This window comes from Dreissena polymorpha, chromosome 10 (assembly GCF_020536995.1).
Source record: "Dreissena polymorpha isolate Duluth1 chromosome 10, UMN_Dpol_1.0, whole genome shotgun sequence".
In the NCBI taxonomy this organism is placed as follows: Eukaryota; Metazoa; Mollusca; class Bivalvia; order Myida; family Dreissenidae; genus Dreissena; species Dreissena polymorpha.
The window spans coordinates 31,082,373-31,104,725 of NC_068364.1; the positions used below are offsets into that span (position 1 = coordinate 31,082,373).

The window sequence follows — 22,353 nt, forward strand, 5'->3', positions numbered from 1 at the left end:
ATGAGTTTTGTCCTGGATGTTATTTCATACTTTTGTTGGGTGATTACGGTAAGGATAACTTTCTCAATACATTTGCAATTATTTGAATGTGCTGTTATTATGCAATTCGCTATCTAAGGTACGATGTTATAATTGTATCATTTCAAACTGTATTTTGGTGTTTCATCATTCCATTGTTCGAATCATTTTAAACCGTTTATAATATAGTTAATGCTATAAGTAACGTATAACTAACATATAATTTATGAAAACGCACGCATGACAAAACGCAATGGCATTTTCATATTGTTGTTAATGCTTGCTGTGTATAAGAAAATTGGCGCGAAGATAAAAAAAAATCCGTTACGGAGAGGAAACAGAAACTTAAACTAGATTCATACGCCAGCTTTTAGAATTTGGTTGTTTAAACAGTAACATTTCAGCTGTATACCATTTGTGTTATAATAGTAAGAATCGAATAGCATGTTTCTGCGTTTTATCGGTGTTTGAGCTGTCGGGAAAGTACACATTATGTATGCATTAACGCCGTCGGTACATGTACATGGACACGTTTTTCTATTACGAGTATCCGCATACTGACAAAGCACAAGTATAAGGCTCGCGTAAAAAGGTATATGAGAGATCATATGTGCGTGTCTCAGAAACAATTGCATGTTTTGCGGGCCTACATTGTTTAGGAATAGTGTTGTGCTTAAATGGGCCTTTTCACAGATTTTGGAATGTATTGAAGTTTGTCATTAAATGCTTTATATTGATAAATTTAAACATCTGACCTAAAAATCTCCAGTAAAAAAAAACAAGAATACAATTAAAAAAAGTAGACCTCAACAGGGCTCGAACCACTGACCCCTGTGGTGTGTAACATCAAGTGTAACGACTAGTTCGCCTTACTAAATTTGCTGAAGTCATGACCATGGGGTCAAAACTGTCCACGCCATAGGGTCAGCCTAATATAGCAAAATTACTAAAAAATCGTAGTGCCTTTAGGTCCTTTTGTTTTCTAGTGTAATAACTTTCAGTGAAAGTCATACCCGTAGTTTCATCCTTTCATTTACTATTGATATAGTACTCATGTCGTTAGTCAATCGACAAAAATAATTGATGAAAACTTTTAAAAATGCAACTTTTTAAAATTACTCAGCAAAATCGGTTACTTTTAATTTACGATGTAGCATAAACAAGTGTAATATTTGGGCAAGACACAATGTTGAACGTTTATAAAAAGTTAAATGAACATCAAAGTAGTTGTTTTAATATATAATAGGATCTTGAGAACAGTCGTTAAATATTTAATATAGTTTACAAAAGCATGTAAATTCTCGTCTAGTCTGTAAGTTATGTATGTTGCCGCAAAAACGGTTTTGACCCATTAGGTAAAAAACAAACATTTGTAGCCTTTTTTTTCATCTGTAATAATGAATTGAAAAAACAAACATTTGTGAAGTATTTTCGTTTTTGTCTATATTAATTAATTTGAAATATAAATTTGTGTGTAACAGTTCATAAAATGTTATAAAAATAACGGGCTGAAAATAATAACTCTGAATAACAACACCAGGTTTCGTTATTTCTCGTAACCGATAAAGTGTATGTTAGGTGTATGTTAAATGCATGTGCGCTAAATGTCGTCCAAGATTAGCATGTGCAGTCCGCACAGGCTAATCAGAAACGACACTTTCCACTTATTTTGTATTTGTTTTTATTGGGAGATTCTTGACAAAGATCCAGTTTATGCGGAAAGTGTCGTCCGTAATTAGCCTGTGCGGACTGTACAGGCTTATCTGGGACAACACTTTACGCACATACATTAAACCCTGGCGAGGCTCATATCAATGTTGTTTTATCCTATTGTAGATACAGATACGAACGAAAAATGTACAGTGTGATTCAGCGCAAATGTGATTCTACCACAGCCAGAAGGACATTAGGCCTGTGGTGAAGCAGATGTGAAGATCTTTATCTCCGCTGACTTGCGTCCTCTAGAAATATAAAACACTCTAATTGCAACATCGTTTGTGAAAAATAAAAGCCTTCTGAATTACGATTCTCAATGGATACAACATGATGTGTTATGATACATTATTCCTACAGTGTTCTTTTTATAACAATAGAGGAACATACAATATATAGTTCCCAATGTTAAGTAACAAAATAATGTAAACAACTAGTTCACATTTTCACGTGTGTACTAATATTTAAAAAAAATACAAGCAAAGATGACCATCGGATATTATGTCAATTCTTTGTATCTGTGTATCTGTGTATACTTTCGTTTTCTGTAAAAATTCTGCAAATTGAAGGAACCAACGTCTCTGTTTATACTAGCATAGCCAATCAAAACAGCTAATGTGATATTTTCAAATCAATAATTGCAAGTTTTTCTATTGACACCAAAGTGACAGTTGGGAATGAAATTTTACAATAAAACAAACTACGTGCAAAATGCTGCTATATTTCGGATGTTCAATGCATATGTGTTGTTTGCTAGAGGAAATTATATTCACTGAACTAGTTTTAGCTTCCAATCTACTTCGGTACATCTATGAACTACCGTGCAACTGTACCCGTGTTCGGATATTCGATCTTTCGGATAACAATATCGTTTTGCTTCCAGCAAAGACATTTGTATTGCATCCGTTCGTCCAGTTTATCAACATTAGCAGAAATTCCAGCAACGATATCGAAGATGATAGGGTCTATGGAGTTCCTTTGAAACTAACTATTGACATGTCCACTAATGAGTTGAAAAGCATAACGGGCAATAGAATTTTAGGGTTAGATGATTTGCAAGAATTACGTCTCTGAAGGAATAGTATATTGGATCTCGAGGAGAATTTATTCCGGGGACTTTCTCGTTTACGAGTGATTGACTTGTCTGATAACCATATTTATTATCTGGGTAAGTGGACATTTGTAGTATTGTAGCGGATCCGTGGTCTAGTGGTAACACACTTGCTTCACAATCCAGAGATCGCTGGTTCGATCCCCCGCTGCACCTAACCTACTAACTCGTCTTTCGCATGAGACGTTAAACCGAGGTGCAGTGTACTAGGTGCTATACACCGGGCACTAAAAAGACCCAGGGTCACCTCTGGAACGGGGTGTCTTCTGTATCTTGCACTATCCCCCGTAACCAACTAACATGTCTTTCTGGGGGCGATGGCCATATGGGAGACAATCCCGGTGCACTCGATAAAAAACAAAAACAACAACAACAACATTTGTAGTATTAGAAAAATGCAGCGTCTCTACCTACAGAGGAATCGATTGGCAGTGACGCAGTTGGAGTTTCTTTACCCATTTGTTAACTTGACACTGGCAGATCTAAGCGTAAATATGTTCACCACTTTGACAGAGCGGATCTGTGATAACTATTTGGCTTCCCGAATACGACTCAAACATTCATAGAATTAGACCGCCATTTTGTCTGGTGCATTTTCAAGGTGCTCCGCTTTACATAGCTTAGATCTGAGCTGTACTAAAAGTATTGTACAGACAAATTATTCTGAATTTGAGATGTTGAACATCGGTAACACAGGAGTCAGATTCTTGCCGTATATCTCAGATAATACTACGGTTGTATATTACAGTACGAATATTACAAATATGGACAATAACTTTTGGGCAACAAATTATAAAACAAGCAACAATACTTCGAATACTTCATGCGTCATACCACATATAATTGTGAGCACATTCAAAGAAACATATAACGTACATGTTGGTTCTACTCTTAACTTGGAATGTTTCTACGTCGGTGTTTATTGGCCTAACATAACTTAGCATAGAAACGGCAATGACGTCATGGGGCAATTCATTCTGAAACCATTTAAACCGGATATTTTCTGTCGCTTAAAGTGGAATCTTTGAATTTTGCAGGAAACTGCAATTGTAAAGCACACATTTTAAGTTATCACGGATATCAACATGTTCAGCTACAAGTTCTCTTTATTGTTAATAGAATCCGGTTCGTGGCAACAACACCTACCGGAATACTTATATCATTAAATACGACAATAACGCCTACCCGCCATGTTATATTGTACAGGGCGTATAAATAAACGTTCAACTACGTATCCGTACCATTCGAAGGCTCCGTCAATGTTGTAAGAATTGCGTCACTCGAGCTGGAAACGGAATACGAAGTCTGCGTGACGTCCTTTAACGAATTAAATGACAGGACCTGCAGTCGAACAGTAACTAGCGGTGCGCATGCGCAGGGAGTTCACTACGATTTGTTGGCCGTTGGGACAATGTCAGTCTTTCTTGTGATTGCGTTCGTTTGTTTGGTGTATACGGTTTATAAGTGCGTGTACAAGATCCGTCTTATTGCTTATCATCGTATGTACCTGGTGGGGTCCGAACACCATTTTTTTTAAAGATATTATTCTAATATTGTTTATTTTAAAGGACAGAGAAAGTATGACTCCGTATTAGCATTTGGCATTTTAACTTCATGTTCCATTATAACAAAGCTACTTATAGTCTGAAATAAAAAAATAGAGATCACTGCACCTCTAAATAATTTTGTTTTTAAAGACGGTGTTCGACGCGCAAGTTCATTTTAAACGTCAAATAATTATTTCAATAAGCAATCTGGTTATCAACTTTTCTACTTTGGTCAAACGGTGATGTTTTATAAGTCGAATGTAATACAAACAAATAAACCATATCGTTTAGAATGACTAGATTGCGTAATTACATGGTTAGTTTAAATGCAATGTGTCACTTGCCTTAAATTAATAACCAACTAATTGTATATAATAAGAATTCAATATTGCTCAAACAGCTGGAGTTTCACTTCTTTATATTTTATTGGACAATGTAATAGAAACTGTGAGTGAAATATGTGGCGCGTTCTGAGTAAATTGGGCATAAGCATGTGCGCACAGGCTAATCAGGGACGAAACTTTCCGCCTAAATTGGATTTTTGCTAAGAAGCGACTTCATTGCAACGAAAAATGTCATAAAAACGGAAAGTGTCGTCTCTGATTAGCCTGTGCGGACTGCACTTTACGCACATGCATTATGCCCAGTTTTCTCAGAAAACGACTCAATTAACGAGAACGCTGCGCAAGATTATTTAATACGCCAATTTAGATCACAGAGTTTTTCAAATTTGTTTATATGATATTCACCAATCAAATCGCGATCGTATATGATGCCAATCCCATTGGTTATAGTTTTAACACTAAGACAACAAAGATGCGCCTATAATCGTCCCGCTGCCGATATAACCGCCCGAGCTTATTTGCCAGAGGGCCGTAATGGTTAAGTTCAACAAGGTGTGTTTGTGAAACAATATGTCCCCATATAAACGACCTTTGGCCTTGAAGGATGATCTTGACCTTGACCTTTCACCACTCAAAATATGCAGCTCCATGAGATACACATGCATGCCAAATATCAAGTTGCTATCTTCAATGTTGCAAAAGTGTACATTAAATAAGCGATTTTTACCCATATATTTGACCTATGACCTTGAATGATGACCTTGACTTTGACCTTTCACCACTCTAAATTGTGCAGCTCCATGTGATGCACATGCATGCCAAATATGAAGTTGCTATCTTTAATATTGCAAAAGGTATGGCAAATGTTAAAGTTTGACGCAAACACACAAATAAACCAACAGACAGGGCAAAAACAGTATTCCCCCACTATAGGTGGGGGACATAAAAAATGTTAAACTAAAAAGTGACAAACGGGGTAAAAATTAGACGGCGTTTATGAGATAAACAATATAATTACAAAATGTCTGATAATTACATCACTAAGACAACACCTTAAATTGTACAAGATAATTGACAAACAAGAACAACAAAAATTTAATTGTCATTTATTTAAAAATATGTTATAGTTCTATGCCAAAACTGATACTTGCCTGTAGTTTTAAGTATATTTTGTACGAAGCGTTATTTCTGTTTTAAATAAAGAGTTTTTATTATTGCTTAATATCATACAATGGAATAACATTTAATTGAAACCAAACTTATTGTTGAAAATACACATTTTAATCGAGCAAACAATATTCTATGCAATCCAGGACAATGCATGCAACACAACAATAAGCGTGAACGTGAAAGACGCTTGAAGAATCACATTGAAACGATCTATTCAAAGCTTGGGTGTTTATTTTTGAAACGTGTTTGTTTTCCTATCTCTGTTTCTAAATACAATTTCAACGGCGTTGTACAAAAATAAATCAATGTTGTGAGAATAAACAACATTTTGCAGTAATGTATACATACACATACAATAGTGTATGAGATGGTCATCAGAGGGCTAAAACCCAACGTTGGTTCTTAACAGAAGACATCTAAATGTTCTGAACATAATGCATTTTCACAAACGTATACAATTTACCACCAAAAGTCAGTATGGGAATTAATGTCAATTTTAGTACTTTTGTTACTTAATATTTCAAAACAAACTATTGTAATCCATAAACAAATACGTTTTCAAATCTGGCGTCAAAGTGTGTAGTGACACACTTTATTATAATTTAAGGTCATATCATTTCAAAGTTTATGTGCAACAGTACTGACACGTCTATCTCAATTATGTATTAGTATTAAAGCATACATATATATGCACAGTGCTGCGAAAGCAGACGTACAATGGTTCGCGAAAGCAGTTTAACAATAGTGACATAAGTACAAAATTATTGCGAATTCGGTGAATACATCGTTCAGTCGTTAAGGTGAAAATGATTATGTAAACACAGTACAGCAAATTATTTATCTTGCGTTGTTTGCGTTAAAACTTCTTATACGCCTGGGTCTCATTATGTGAACACAATACAGCGAATCATTTCTCTTGCATCGGTTGCATTAAAACATCTTAAACGACTGGGTCTCATTATTTGCACACAATACAGCGAATCATTTGTCTTGCATTGTTTGCGTTAAAACTTCTTATACGCTCAGGTCTCTGTTCTATCGAACCAGAATGGCATTCATAATAATTGCAATTTAGAAAGCTGCTGGAAAGAACAAATGTGGGCACAATTTGTGTCAATTCAAACCATAATGTTTAACAAGATAAATGCCACAGTGACAAAGTATATTTTGATAAGAAGAAATCATAATTTAATTTTAAAGTATTGGACTAATAAATGCACCATTTGATTTAATTTGCGATACTTTAATGTCCCGTGTTTCGGAATAACATTCAAAGTCAGTGAACTAGTACATGAAAAGCAAAAACACAAAACGGCAAAATAATTAAAACTCTCAAGAAATAATGCAGCTGTTAAAAATGTTTCGGCATGATCAACAATAAATATACTGATTTAGAAACATTCTAAGCATAGTGAATCATTCCATATTACCCATCCTGTATATTAATAATGACGAAATAATCAAAATGTGCATCTTAACTAATGCATAAAAATGCCCGTTAATGTGGATCGGCTGTCGAGTGGTCTGGCGAGTATGAGGTTTCCACGATTTGAATTGTGACAAACACATATGTCCAATTTCACGTAATCTTTTTTTGACATGTATACCAGTACACTAGACTCTACCCTAGTGTTAGTTGTATCGATCGCAATTGTCGACAGTAAATGGTAGTTTTTATTTAGGTCACAAGACACTCGTTGACAGCTATGAGTCTGTGATATGATAAAAGTCCATGTAAACATATACACTCATGAATTGGCTTCCGTAAACGTTGCTTCTTGAAGACTAAATTGATAATTTGGGTGTGAATTATATCTACCAAATTCCGCACGACATGTTTTGTATGTATAGTCTTTTGATAACCAACAACCTGGCATGGCTGGTTGGTCAACAAAAAATACGATATCATAACCTGAAATACATAATATTAATACTGCAAGCAAACAATGCACCACACTATGAAATTAAATACATTCAAAATAGACGTATGCATTTTTGTACAAGATTTCATGTAACCCAACTATTATCAGAGTGTAAAATTTAGTATTTTAATTGTTTCCATATCACTGGCCTTTTTTCTTTATCAACCATCACACGTATTATAATCAATTAATAAAATCTGTGTACATGTGACATTAGCAGCCACATAGAAAGTATTTTAATATCATTGTTGACGAATAATTGCAATACCTGTGCAAGAAGCACCGTTACAGATCCCAATGTCTTGTGGAAGGCCATCACAGTAACGGCCAAGAAGAGACGGAAGTGGATTATTGCATGCTCTGTATCTAGTTTAACGCCCTCCGCCACACGACGCAGAACAGGAACTCCAGTTGTCCCACGCCAACCAATGTCCATCAAAAAAAAAAGTACTCAAACGTGTGCATAATATCCGACGTGATTTATATTAATACCGAACCGAGTCCCATGCTGTCGACCAAACGTCGTAGTGTGTGTGTTTTTATATGGACTTTTTCATACACAACGCTGTGGTAATAAGCAGCTTAAAGTAGATGTTGTTAGGTGTTCATTATGACACAGGTCTTTGAACTTTTATATAGAAACAAACGACGAAAACATGTACGCTACCAATCCATACAATCAGTCATAAGGAATACAATACAAACGGAAAAATATACACATACATTTCATAAATATGACGACTCGTGTGGCGATTGCTGTACAAAATGTGGGTGTTATCATGGCAACGGTCATCAAGCGGGAAGATAATTATTTTTTAGAGGATGCTATATTTGGTTTTAGTTATTATTTGCTTTGCTAATTGATACATGCACTTATGTGTTTTCGTTTAAAAGAATATGCTCAATTATAAATAAAATAATAATTCTGGTGAACGTTTCAGTTGAGAAAATCATCAAATACATATCCGCCGGTACATACCCGTGCATCCTGTAGCGAGGCATATTCGGTCCTCTCTGGAATCTCCCAAACAATTGTCCCCACCTTTTGTCGGTAATGGGTTGTCACACGATCCGACCCGTCTCTGCATGCCAATGTCGCATGTAACTGAGCATGAACCCGATGGTGCCCACTGGCCCATTGAACAAAGAAATGATTACATATATAGCATGTGAGTAAACGTATCTCATTTCGACTGATTTTTGCGGTTTACCTGTTTGGCAATAAAGTGTTTTATAATTTTAAAAATTCATTACAAGTAAACCACGGTAAATTGTTACATAATGAGCTTTTATTTGGGAAAATTAGTGGAACCGGTCATTGTGTCGCTTTAATATTTATATGAGTGATCTTTTTTTAAAACGTAAATGGTTATATTTTACCAGGACACGAATCCATAATGCACGTCTGACTCTCAGTTCCTGTTCCCACACAGTCCAGTCCACCATTGTAAGGTGCAGGATCGGTGCAAATTCAATGACGTGCTTGAGTTCCATTTGCGCACGTGACGTTACATCCGCTCGAAGAGGACAACCAGTTCCAATGTCCATCAACTTGCATGATTGTATAACAGTAATGCTATATGTCTCATATTACTTTCAACGTTTTATTAAATAATTTGAATGGAAATATTTTAGAATTCTTGTTGTTTAAGAGCCAGATATAAATACTTATCTTTAGGAAGATTATACAAAACGGGTAAATGCACTTTATAAACCAGGTAATGCAAAATCTATTATCATTTCATCATTTTATGCAATAAAAGTATTCTTAATAAAAATTGTTTTGGGCAGAAATGTTACCTAAACAATCAAGCAACACAATTGTCGTAATCACTAACTCCCTTACCCACGTTACAGAGGTTGCAAAACCTCGGGCAAACCAATTTCGCTTTTTGAATATCGGCACACACGTTGAATATGGAATCCATCTTCGCACAATCGACGGACGGATCGTCAACACAATTTCTTGCTGAAAATTCATGTGTCTTGGAATGTTTTGAATAATAAGCATTGATCAGAATAAATATACCTCAATATATAGAACATGTTTAATAAACATTGAAATGACACCGACAGTCTCACGACAGCATAATACACGTCATCAAATAAACTTTGATCGCAAACTGAGACACTTTCAATATAAATACAGCCAGAGAATCATAGCTACAAATAAACATCTTTTTAAGTGCAACCTATCCAACACAAATCTATGTGATATATGTAGTGAACATATTGAAACAATAGAATACCTTTTCAGGGATTGTAAACATATTCAATCTCTATGGAATCAATTGACAACATTTCTTGAGAAACACAAACTAAATGTTAAACTATCTCTTATGTACTTCTAAGTAAGAATATGAAATTACTTAACGTGGATAGCTCGTGACCGTTCGGTTGCAGGTTCGTATCTGTGACATTTCGGCAGTCGTAGCATTCAAGCGCATCTAAAAAATGTACACACATTTGTATGTTAAAGATGAAAACGACGCATAGGCATTTTTTTTATTGCAGATCAATAGATGAAAAGCCTATCATGAAATAAATAGCTTTAAGAATCGCCTTAATTGCCCTCTAATATAAACATTATATTGCAGCAATCACGGAAATTAATCGCATAACCAATCAATGACATAAATCAGTTTTGCAATTTAACATTTCTTATTGATACAATGATGCAAATTAGTTTTTTGATACATATTCTTACTGAAGCATATATAAAAGCAATGTATTCAAAATGCAAATAGAACAATTATATTGAATAATCCATATATTATTGTTCTAGAACGCGTTACACAGCATACATAGTTCTTGAACTTTGCAACATACATACAAGAACAATGATATTGATACCATCAGTTATGTGTCCAACATTTCTCATTGCCAAAAAGCATTAACGAAGTACAAAGCTATCGTGACATAAACACGGGATAAGCAAACTTATTGGCACCAAGTACTTTCAACTGATGAAACAGCATCGAAATGTTACTACGACCATTTAAAACCACACATTGTTTCCATCACTTATTGCTATGAGCAAATTTCTCATGTAGAAAATAGCACACTCTGACAGTGGATAATTAATTAAGCACAAACAAGGTAGCTTGATATTGCATTGTCGACAAGAGTAGTTTGATCATTGTTTAATAGTAGCCATATGCATCAGAAACAAAAGCGTTTCATTCTAGGATTTATTTATTATAGTGTCACCAGTTCCGATTAAAGGATGAACAGTTTGACTTATGATACTCCTTTACTGATGAACTCTACTCCAGATTCCTATCATTTGTACCGGGTTCCAGCAGTAAGAAAATCGGTACTATCGATTTAACGGGCTTCTCGAAAGGCAAACAGTCCTTTCAGAGCGTGTCCCGAGGAAATCAAATTTTCGAACTCCCGCTGCTCAAGCGAACCCACTAGCAAATAGGCCACGCCGACGGACAGGAGAATATTTTCGGGATATTATGTAGAATTTATTCGTTACTGTCACATATGTTACACGGGGGTCAGATAAAATCAAATACATCTCAGTTAACACGTTAAATTGATGTTTTATTATATTGCATATACTATTACAACACTTCAATTAATATGGTTAAAGAAAATGCACGAGTCTTAGATATTTTATGAAAGGTAATCTAATCACTGAAACACTTACATGCTTGTGATAAAATAGCTGCAAGTAGCACAATACAAATATCTGAAAATAATATTCAATAAAATCGTTTTCTCCGCTTTTGATGAATGCGGTCGTACTTTCAAAGTGTTAGATTGAGCTTAATTGTTTCGATGAGTTCTGTGAGTTAAAACCTCTATCAGGTTATGTTAAAATGTTATTTGATTTCAATACATTTCACGAAAGTGTTTGATTTTTGTTTTATTAAATGTAATTATAATACATATTAACACATCGATGCAAATAAGCCAAATATCATACACAAATACGAAACGTATTACAGGCGCTTCGAAAGCTGTAAGTTTTTAGGGTCAATACTATTTTACAAAATTTCCCTTCGTATTTACGCTCAACACAGAATTTTAAAATTAATCAGAAAAAACATCATACATTATTTTAAAAGATTATAACATTTACAAGAAGAAATCATAAATGCAAATATTAATATAACTTAAAATAAATCTTAGTTCTCGCCATATGGGGCACAATGGTTATGGAGTATTTTGATACAAACATTTTCTTTGCAGAACATTTAAAGCAACATGAAACATTGATGTAGTTGTGATAGTTTGTGCTCCGTACATAACATTGGGTCTTGTCCCATGATTACGGAGTGAAGATATAACCACTTTAAGCGTACCGTATAATCAGCAATGACGCCACATCATGTCACATCCTCCAAAACTTAAAAATTATCTGTAATTTTCAATGTTATCTTTCAATATTTGAACAGTGAATTATGCGTAATCACTGACATGTCTCTTCAAGCTGAAGTAGAGCATTAGATAAAAGACCTCGACTGATTACACAGAAATCTCAACTATTTCCCTTTTTTTCTCTGTAGCCCTGTTAGATACATTCTACAACATTGTATTAATAAACAATACAAAATCTAAGAACACTTCAAAAGAGCAGCGCTCTGGGAAAACGGGTCTTAGTGCATGTGCGAAATGTGTTATCACTTTCCGCTTTTATGGAATTTTATGAAAATTCTCTTTTACAAGAAAATCTTATCTAGGCGGAAAGTGTCGTCTCTTATGAGCCTTACCGACTGCACAGGCTGGTCTGGGACGACACTTTACAGACATGCATTAAGCCCTGTTTTCCCAGAGTGAGGCTCACAGTATAAACTCACCTTTGTATCCATTGAAAGCACAACCTTGAAAAGAAGGAGTCACTTGTCTCTGGACATGGCTTCGGGGAGAATAATTGAGAGTTAATTGAGCCGCATTCTGGGAAAACTGGGCTTAATGCATGTGCAAAATTGTCATACCGGATTAGCCGGTGTGGATTGTAGAAGCTAATAAGGAATAACACTTTTGGCGTGAATTGAATTTGTATTTTGAAGGAAGCCTCTTCCTGCCGAAATTTTTTTTTATGCAAAAAGTGTCTTCCCAGATTAGCCTGTGTGGACACAAGTAGCACTGAAACTAAATATTTCAAACCAAAAGGGATGAAATGAATATATAAATTGGTTCGTGCAATTTATATGAAGCAATTAAAAAGACCCATTATTCCAAATCTGAAGATTTCACGCCGTGTATTTTCAAATTTCAGGTTTTTTGAGCTACTTTTTCCCAATTTAAACGGTTCTGGTACTTTTCCCAATTAGGCAAAAAAAATCGCTGGTACAAAGTAACAATGGTATGAGTTTTTTAGGGCCCTAATTTACTGATAACATTTTATACTATACCTTTGATGCAACAGTGTGTTTTACTCAGAATGAAAACTGAATTCATAAATAATTTTTTACTTGATATGATTGACTTGGTTAGGTTAGGGAAAATACTGATTAAACCAGTGCAAAAACATTCATTTTATTGTAAGATAGTTACCAGTTATAACTATGTTGGATGATGTCAGAACAGATCTGAAGCAATAATTGAGCCTTGATCTGGGAAAATGGGACTTAATGCATTTGTATAAAATGTCGTCCTCAATAAGCCCGCACCTGCTGATCAGGGACACCACTTTCCGCTTTTACCGACTTTTTCATATAAAGAAGATCTCTTCTAAACCATACTCCAGTGTAGGCGGGAAGTGTTATCCCTTATTAGCTTGTGCTAACCGTGCACAGTTTAAGTCCAGTTTTCCCAGAATGCTGATAAAATATTTTAAAATTACAAATTCTTATCAAATTAATATATTTATTGATTGGTCGCTATCGCATAGCAGATATGGTGTCCGCCTAGCAAGCGGGAGGTCACAGGTTTCATCCCCACCATGGGAGGTTTCTTCAGATCTCCCCCAAAGACACCAAGGCTGGATCTCTCCAGGAAAAGACTCAACAGTGTTTCACTAAGCCTTAGTTGTTCGATGCATTCAAGCTCAAATAAAATAGGCTTAAAATAACTTAACGTACCTTTCTAGTAGTGACTGGTACCTCTTCTACCAGGAAACTCAACACAAGCTGGGCCACACTCATAATAGAGTAAATGTTGGACATAACAAAACCCAGCAGAAATGTTTCATACTCCTGAAATGTTCAGAATAAGATCAACAAGTGTTCTTAAAACCACATGTTCTGGGCACTTTGAACATTCAACTCATATATTGATTTAATCAAAGTTCAAATCAACCAACATTTTTCATATTTGAAAATCTAATTATATTTAAGACCTTTCTTACTTGATCCAAGTTTAAGAGGCTATACCGAGCCATATTCCATTGAGATCATTTTGACGCGTTTGTAGTGAATATTATATTTAAACATGAATATGAAACAAAACATATTGTGGCCATATTTTAGTCAATATTTTGACATGTAATTTATTGAATTTGTAAGAACTGCTTAGCTTGTTCTATTTTATTATTGGGATCAGTGTGTCCAGTATGACATTAAAATCAACCCAAAGATTGCATTCACAATAATATTGACTGCTTCTCAGACAAATATTTTGTAACCTTTATCTGTATATCACATGCTAGGGCAAAGTACAAATAGTTTAATCATCCGATGTTCTATAAATGGAAAAACCAATAGATAAAGTCAGAAAATATTTCAATTATCTAACATCCACTTCACCTATATGAATGATATCTTGTGATAAAATCACCTGACATGAATTAACAGGTTAAATGTTTGAACGTCCATAGGACATTTTGGGTTATCAACTTCATTTATTGTTTAAACATCTTAGGCCAGATTGTTGACTTTGAATATTTATCTCTTTTTATCTCAAACTAAGATGGCTACAATATGGGATTGGATTTATTAGCTTGTTGAAATATGAAAAGTCTGTGATTGTGCATACTCTGATTTAAAGTTGGTGGGTATGTCACCAGTACTATTACATGGACGATAAAGGGCCAGTACATGTTATGATAAAATGTTTCATGATATACAACAATACTAACTAACGATGGTCAGCTCTAATTGAGCACTTAATCACTTATCCAGAAAATTTAGAATAAAACAGTTTGATAACACTTTCAGTGATCTAGAACTGATTTAAGATGTAAATAGAAAACCTTAAAATGTTCCCAATTGTTCAGATCACAAGCAATAGAGTATATAATGCAGACTGATGCTTGCTGACAAGGTTCACGCATGTACCGACAGGCTTTTATGTGCCCAAAGACTAAGAATTATCCGACATAGACATTCAAGGGGTCAAACAATTTCCATACACATTTATAAAGAAGCCATCTTCTGGGGTCTAATGACATCTGAAATGCTACTTTTATACTGAGTTTACCACATACAAGGCTTAATATGAAAAAAGAATTTCATCCAGAATTCTAAACACCCTGTGTAAGGATACGTGCAACGCCACAGAGAATATTTTTCACTTTGGTATTATGTTTTGCAAATGCCTGCCGTTTGAAAGGAAAAGTTTCTGCTTAAATCTGATTTCCTGAGTTGTTCAAAGAGGTTCCATTGAAAATGTTTTTAGGCTAAATTCTTGTAGTGAAATGCAATTTCATATGATGTTTTTAATCTTATTTTCCCACATAAAGATACGTACCTGGGTCATAGTACTTAGTGTTCTTTCTTGAAACAGATTATTTGTATAGGAATAAATTGTTATCATTCAGATTCAAAAGGTAAGTGTTCTCTTAAAGGTTACATATTCTCAAGCAAGAAGTCCTGACACAAAGGTTACATGATGTCAGTTTGATAATAAGCATCCATGGAATGTTTAAACTACAGTTTAAATAATGTGCTTTGTTATACACCAATACCATTTACAAATGTTTACATGTAAGTATTAAGGTAATACATGTAACTACGTTCTTTGCACGGCATTTTTACACTTTTTTCTAGCAAAACATCTGTTGGGTATATTTTTCTTCTTAAAATTGCAGCGTTCATTCCACTGAATACCAGTTTGTAATTTCCAAGATAAATATGTTGATTTATTATGCACACTATTAATAGTTACAGGGAAAGTTACTGACCCGATATGGGATATACGGTTCTGTAGAAAACCATATCGGGGCGAGATCGAAGGCCAAGCCCCGATATAGTTTTCCACAGAACCGTATATTCCTTATCGGGTCAGTAACTAACCCCGTAACTATTTTATCACGACAACTACTTTCCATCTCATCTCATCCAATTAACAAATTTTAATGTTTCTACTGCCCCATATACAAATGAAGTTTTTACTGCCCCGTAAAGTCTGCCCCATATAGTCTACTGACACCACATAGAATATATGGGGTCAGCATGTGACGTCAAACAGCCAATGAGAGAAGAGTATTTTGTAGATGACGTGATATACATGTTTAGCTTACCTGCGCATAACAAAGCACATGGTGAGCTTCTATGATCCGCTTTTGTCTGTTGTGCGCTGTTTGTCTACAATTTGCCATTTTAACTCAGTTTAGGGCACATTTATTCATAATCTTCATGCAAATTTGTCAGAAAATGTTTCCCAATGAAATCTCGGTCGAGTACGAAAGCGGTAACGGGCTGTTTAAAAACATAGCCACAAGTGAGTTGAGCAGTTTCTCTTATATGGTTATATTGAAACATGGTGATGTTACATACAATGCCCAATCTTAATGAAACGTTTTAAATGTTTGTCTCAAGGTTTTTATATGCCCATGCATAGTTCCAGTCCATTGAAATAATTGGCCACCAGGGGGCATGACAGTTTTCCTGGTATGCCTATAGTGAAACCTTCTGAACACTCAATAATTGTTGTGCCAATCATTATGATACATGATTACAACATTTGGTCTTATGATATCTCAACTGAGTACAAATGTGTATGGTCCATTTACAATTGCAGTATTTCTTATAATAAATTGTAGTAACACATGTGAACACTCTGAAGGTCATTTGCTTAGACTATCTACAGACTGTATCGCCTGAGATCAAAATGTAGTTCACAAGGCCAAATTAAAGGAAAAGCTTGTGGAAACTCTAGAGGTCACTTTTTTTCCCTATTTTCATGAAACTTGGTCAGATTAGTATCTTGTGATTTATTGCTTGAGTGTTAAACTGGGTCACAACGGCTCAAAAACTGGGTAACTATATACTGTGAGTAAAACTTGTATACAGTCTAGTGGCCTCATTTATTTCCAACCTTCATTAAACTTGGAAGAGATTTGTTTCCTTCTGTTTAAAGTTCCGGAAAACGGCACTTTCCAAAGTGTGACAAAAATGTAAATTTCCCAACTGCTGTCCAAAAAATCCCAAATGCAGGTTTAAAACAATTGTTATAAATAAAATACAACATTAAGTTATTTTTCCTATGCAGCCTTATGGCTTGAACCTATGTAATTATAATATTGGCAACTTGACAACATTTAGTTATCAATTTAAAAGTATTTGTGAGCAAAAAATCAAATACACACAAATCCCAATCTGAAGAATTCAAGATGCAAAATTTCCCAATATCAGTTTTTTTGCACACACTTTTCTCTATTGGGCTGGGACTGGTACTTTTCCAAACTTGGCAAAAAATTATTTTGTTTGGCAGGGGTCGGCCGACCGGGCGACTGAGGCAAAAAAATTCACCCACGGGGAGAAAACTTCGCTTTTTAATACAGAAGGGAGAAAAAAACTTTGCCCTAAGTTCAGAAATCCATTTGCAAACTATAGATAACACGCACATGTTCACAGTAGGGGGCGACTTAGCAAATTAATACGCGAGGATATTCAAATGCAAGATACCTGTCAATGACGCTGGCGAGTCCATAGACTCTATCCGCTGCAACTGACCTGGTTGACTCAGATTTGCCAATACATTGTTAACGTCGCTGATTAGCTAATAGATTGCTGACTATCCAATCACATCTGTGATAACATACCACATATGGTCTTCCGCAACTTCAATCATAATAGGCTCTCATCCTTTGTAAATTAATCAATAATAAAAAATAACAACAAAAACTGATTAGCTGTGAAGTTCGGGTGGGTTCATTGATTGATATTGAGTAGAGAGTTTTGTCCTTTAATTGTTGACTTGCTTTTCGCACTTTACGGGGACTTCATTTATTTTAGAAAATGATTATCACAAACTGCAACCAATTGTTATTTAATTTATACTGTACAGAAGAAAAACGTGCGAATGTTTCCAAGTATCAGTTATTGCAAACAAATAACACCATCAGCGTACATATTAAGGAGGAAAAAATTGTTAACGATCATTTCACGTTTGTATTTGCAACTATCAACAACTACAAACCAGGAGAATTTCTCGAAAAGTGCCTACAAAATAACGCATAATCGTGAATCGAGTCCGAATTTATAACAATTCAATTTCAAGGATATCTAAAATAACGAACAGAACGCGTATTTACTTTACCTATGCATATACCATGGTCAACTAATTTTAACGAAAAACGTGTTCGGAATTACAGTGAGGTGGTGTTTTTTAACTCACGCGATGTGACGTTATTTGATGTAAACATGATAACACTTTCATAATGCCGAAAATTATCTATATATTTGATAGATAATTGGCATTGCGAAAGTGTTATTATTGGAATAAATGCTCACTATTATGTAAGATCCTCTGTTAACTTGTAGCGTTTGTAAACAGTTATATTCTAAACCATATTAATGTCATACTGTTTGAAAAACTCAAGCATAAAGTAATTTTATTCTTCATTTGTGAGCAGTAAGTGGGTAGGGCGTAGCAGGAATGATTATTAATATGGAATATGACGCAACAATAAACAATTAAAACACTTAAGATTATTTAATTTAATTTGAATTCATTGGATAAAAAATAAACATATTAAGTATTTAAAGAAACAAATGCATTTAACAATTAAATAATACAATACAAGTCGTGCGTAACTAGTCGGGGCTCATGCTTTTGCTTTAGAAGGGACCGGCTTCAAACAACAGGAACTTCAACATTTTCTATTCAACTTTTTACTTTCTATTGTAATCATGTAAGACTTTCAAAAACATTATAGATGTGTCAGTAAACATACTTAATTACATATAAAAAAGAAATGACGACAAAAGCTCAGCAAGAGACATGCACTGAACACAATAGTTCAGCAAGAGACATAGACTGATCACAATAGGTCAGCAAAAGACGTAGACTGACCACAATAGCTAAGCAAGAGACATATATTAACAACAATAGATCAGCAAGAGACACAGACTGACTACAATAGCTCAGCAAGAGACATAGACTGACCACAATAGCTCAATAGGAGACACAGACTGACCACTATAGCTCAGCAATAGACATAGACTGACCACAATAGCTCCGCAAGAGACATAGCCTGACCACAATAGCTCAGCAAAGACATATATATACAAAAATAGCTCAGAAAGAGACACAGACTGACCACAATAGCTCAGCAAGAGACACAGACTGACCACAATAGCTCAGCAATAGACATAGACTGGCCACAACAGCTCAACAAGAGACATAGCCTGACCACAATAGCTCAGCAAGATACATATATTGACAACAATAGCTCAGAAAGAGACATAGACTGACCACAACAGCTCAGCAAGGGACATTTACTTACAACAATAGCTCAGCAAGAGAACAGACTGACTGTTATAACTCAGCAAGAACATAGACTGACGACAATAGCTCAGCAAGAAACTAGACTGACCACAATAGCTCTGCAAGAGACATAGACTGACGACAATAGCTCAGCAAGAAACTAGACTGACCACAATAGCTCAGCAAGAGACATATATTGACAACAATAGCTCAGAAAGAGACATAGACTGACCACAACAGCTCAGCAAGGGACATTTACTTACAACAATAGCTCAGCAAGAGAACAGACTGACTGTTATAACTCAGCAAGAAACATAGACTGACCACAATAGCTCAGTAAGAGACATAAACTGACCACAAAAGCCCAGCAAGAACATATGGGCATGAGCTGACATGAGTACAAACAGCATTAGTATGCCTTCTTTACAAAGTATCCATACAAAATAGTTTGTTTGAAATTTACATGAAGCAATTTAAAAGACCCATAATTCCCACTCTGAAGATTTCACAACAGGTACTTTCCCAATTTCAGGGTTTTTAGCCCTACTTTTTTCCCATCGTTATGGTACTTTTCCCAATTGAGCAAAGAAAATCGCTGGTACAAAGAAACAATCGTATGAGTTTTTTAGGGTACAACAGTGGAAACCCTCTAAACCTGATCTACTCTATACCGGAATCCTCTCTAAATCGGACACAATGTCCGGTCCCATTTTTTTTGCCTATAAAACCATACGTAAAATATTTCCTCAAGACCGGAATCACCTCTTTTCTAAATACCGGTCATTCTTTTGATAAAAATTGGGTTATTCCATACGTAACTGTACCTCTCTAAACCGGTCAAGACCGGTTTATTGCAGCTCAGACATAGAGTCAAAAACCTGTGAATAGCGGATAAAAGACGCGTGAAATAAATAAAGTTTGTCGAAAATTTTGCAAACTGTAAACATCGCAAAACCATTTAAAGAGACTGCTTGCGATGTAGATATCAATCAATACAAGTGATAATGCTGATTATAATAACTGATAACAAACATAAGGTTTCTTTAGTGTGTTTTGTTTTTGATGTAGGAAGCAGTGCTAAATTTTAATAAGCAATTTGATATTGAATTGCTTATTTAGTGTCATATAAAATGATGATTAGCGGAGGTCTTGAAGCAGTTGCATATAGATATCCATTTATATGTTCAAATTGGCGATACAGATAACTAAGACTAAAATTCCCCAACCTCCTTCATAGCGAAAGCGCGTGACATTCTCTCTTGAAGACAAAAGCAAACTGATCAAAAAGTCAGATATGATGCCTTAACCTACACTCAAGATTCTGTCTGAGAAATATGGGGTAGGAAAGTCAACGGTCGGGTTTAAAAAGTCTGTGTACATTTCTCATTAGGAAAACAATTCTAAACCCATAACAAGTCGGTTTAACGATGAGATGAAATTTGAAACGATCAACAAACTTGTATGGTATTAGTTCTGTATTGTAAGAGCTAAGTTATTGCAGATCTCTGGTCCGATCATGTAGTTAACTGATAACATTTAATACTATGCCTTTGATGCAACAGTATGTATTACTTTTTTATTCAAAATGAAAACAGAAATCATAAATAACATTTTTGTTAAGTATTGTTGACTTGGTTATGTTAGGGAAAATACTGATTAAACCAGTCAAAAACATTATTTTATTTCATTATATTGTAGTTACCAGTTATAACTATGTTGGATGATGTCAGAACAGATTTGAAGCAATAATTGAGCCTTGCTCTTGGAAAATCGGGCTTAACGCGTTTGCATAAAAAGTCATCTATTATTAGTCTGCACCGGCTGATCAGGGACACCACTTTCCGCTTTTACCGACTGCTTCATTCAAAGACAATCTCTATTAAACCAAAATTTAGTGTCGGCAGGAAGTGTTGTTCCCTGATTAGCCTGTGCCCATGATTAGCCTTTTCCGACCACACATGCATTAACCCCAGTTTTCACAGAATGCTGCTAAATTATGTAAGAAAGTCATATCTAATCAATTTACTTATTGATTAGTAGCAATGGTATAGTGGATATGGTGTCCGCCTAACCGGAAGGTCACATGATTGATCCCCACCATGGGAGCTTTCTTTAGATCTCACCCTAAGACACCAAGTCTGGTTTTACCCAAAAACACACTCAATAGCTTTTACTATGCCGTTTCACTAAGCCTAAGGCGTTCGATGCATTCAAGCTCAAATAAAAAAGGTCTAAACTAACTTAACTTACCTTTCTTGTAATAACCAGTACCTCTTCTGCCTCGCAACTCAACACTAGCTGGGTCGCACTCATGGGAAAGTTAATGTTGGACATTACAAAACCCAGCATAAACGTTTCATACTCCTGCAACGTTTAAAATTAGATTAATGCCAATACTAAACCCTATTCCACTTAGATATGTACTTTGATTATTTTGTAGTTCCGTATACAATATACATAAATTTAAGACCTTTGTACGATCATAGACTCAAGTTTTAAAGCTTTCGTTTACAAGCCTAATGAGCAGGTAATAACATAACACCTGAACAGGCTGCAAGTTAATTTGCATTTCCTGGGCACATTAAACATGTTAAATATTCCACTAAACTATTCATTGAAGCAAAGTTAAAATCTAGAAAAATAAATTTACTTTTTGTTTCTATATGCGTTAAACTATCCAATACAACTTTTTTGCCTAAACTGGATTTTCACTAAGACGAGAGTTCCTTCAATCTAACAAACATACCATAAAAGAACAAAGCATTGACCCTGATTAGCCTGTGTGGACTGCACAGGCTAATCTAGGATGACACATTATGCACATGCATTAAGCCCAATTTTTCCCACAAGGTGGCTCATTTTTACATGATTTAACGTGACAACATTAGCCTGACCCTTTGAACTCTTTTAGCATAAATTAT

General features: G+C 35.2%; 1 protein-coding gene and 1 long non-coding RNA gene across 2 annotated transcripts in view; one reads left to right on the forward strand and one right to left on the reverse strand.

Moving 5' to 3' along the window:
• The window catches only part of LOC127847624 (uncharacterized), a 108,458-nt gene that overhangs the window by 66,387 nt on the left and 19,718 nt on the right, over positions 1-22,353 (forward strand). The window lies entirely within an intron of this gene.
• Positions 5,763-10,274, reverse strand: LOC127847637 (uncharacterized). The gene is made up of 5 exons (XR_008034091.1): positions 10,195-10,274; positions 9,672-9,794; positions 9,206-9,376; positions 8,094-8,955; positions 5,763-7,815 (listed from the first exon to the last, which is right to left on the reverse strand). It is a non-coding gene; the product is annotated as an uncharacterized LOC127847637 (long non-coding RNA).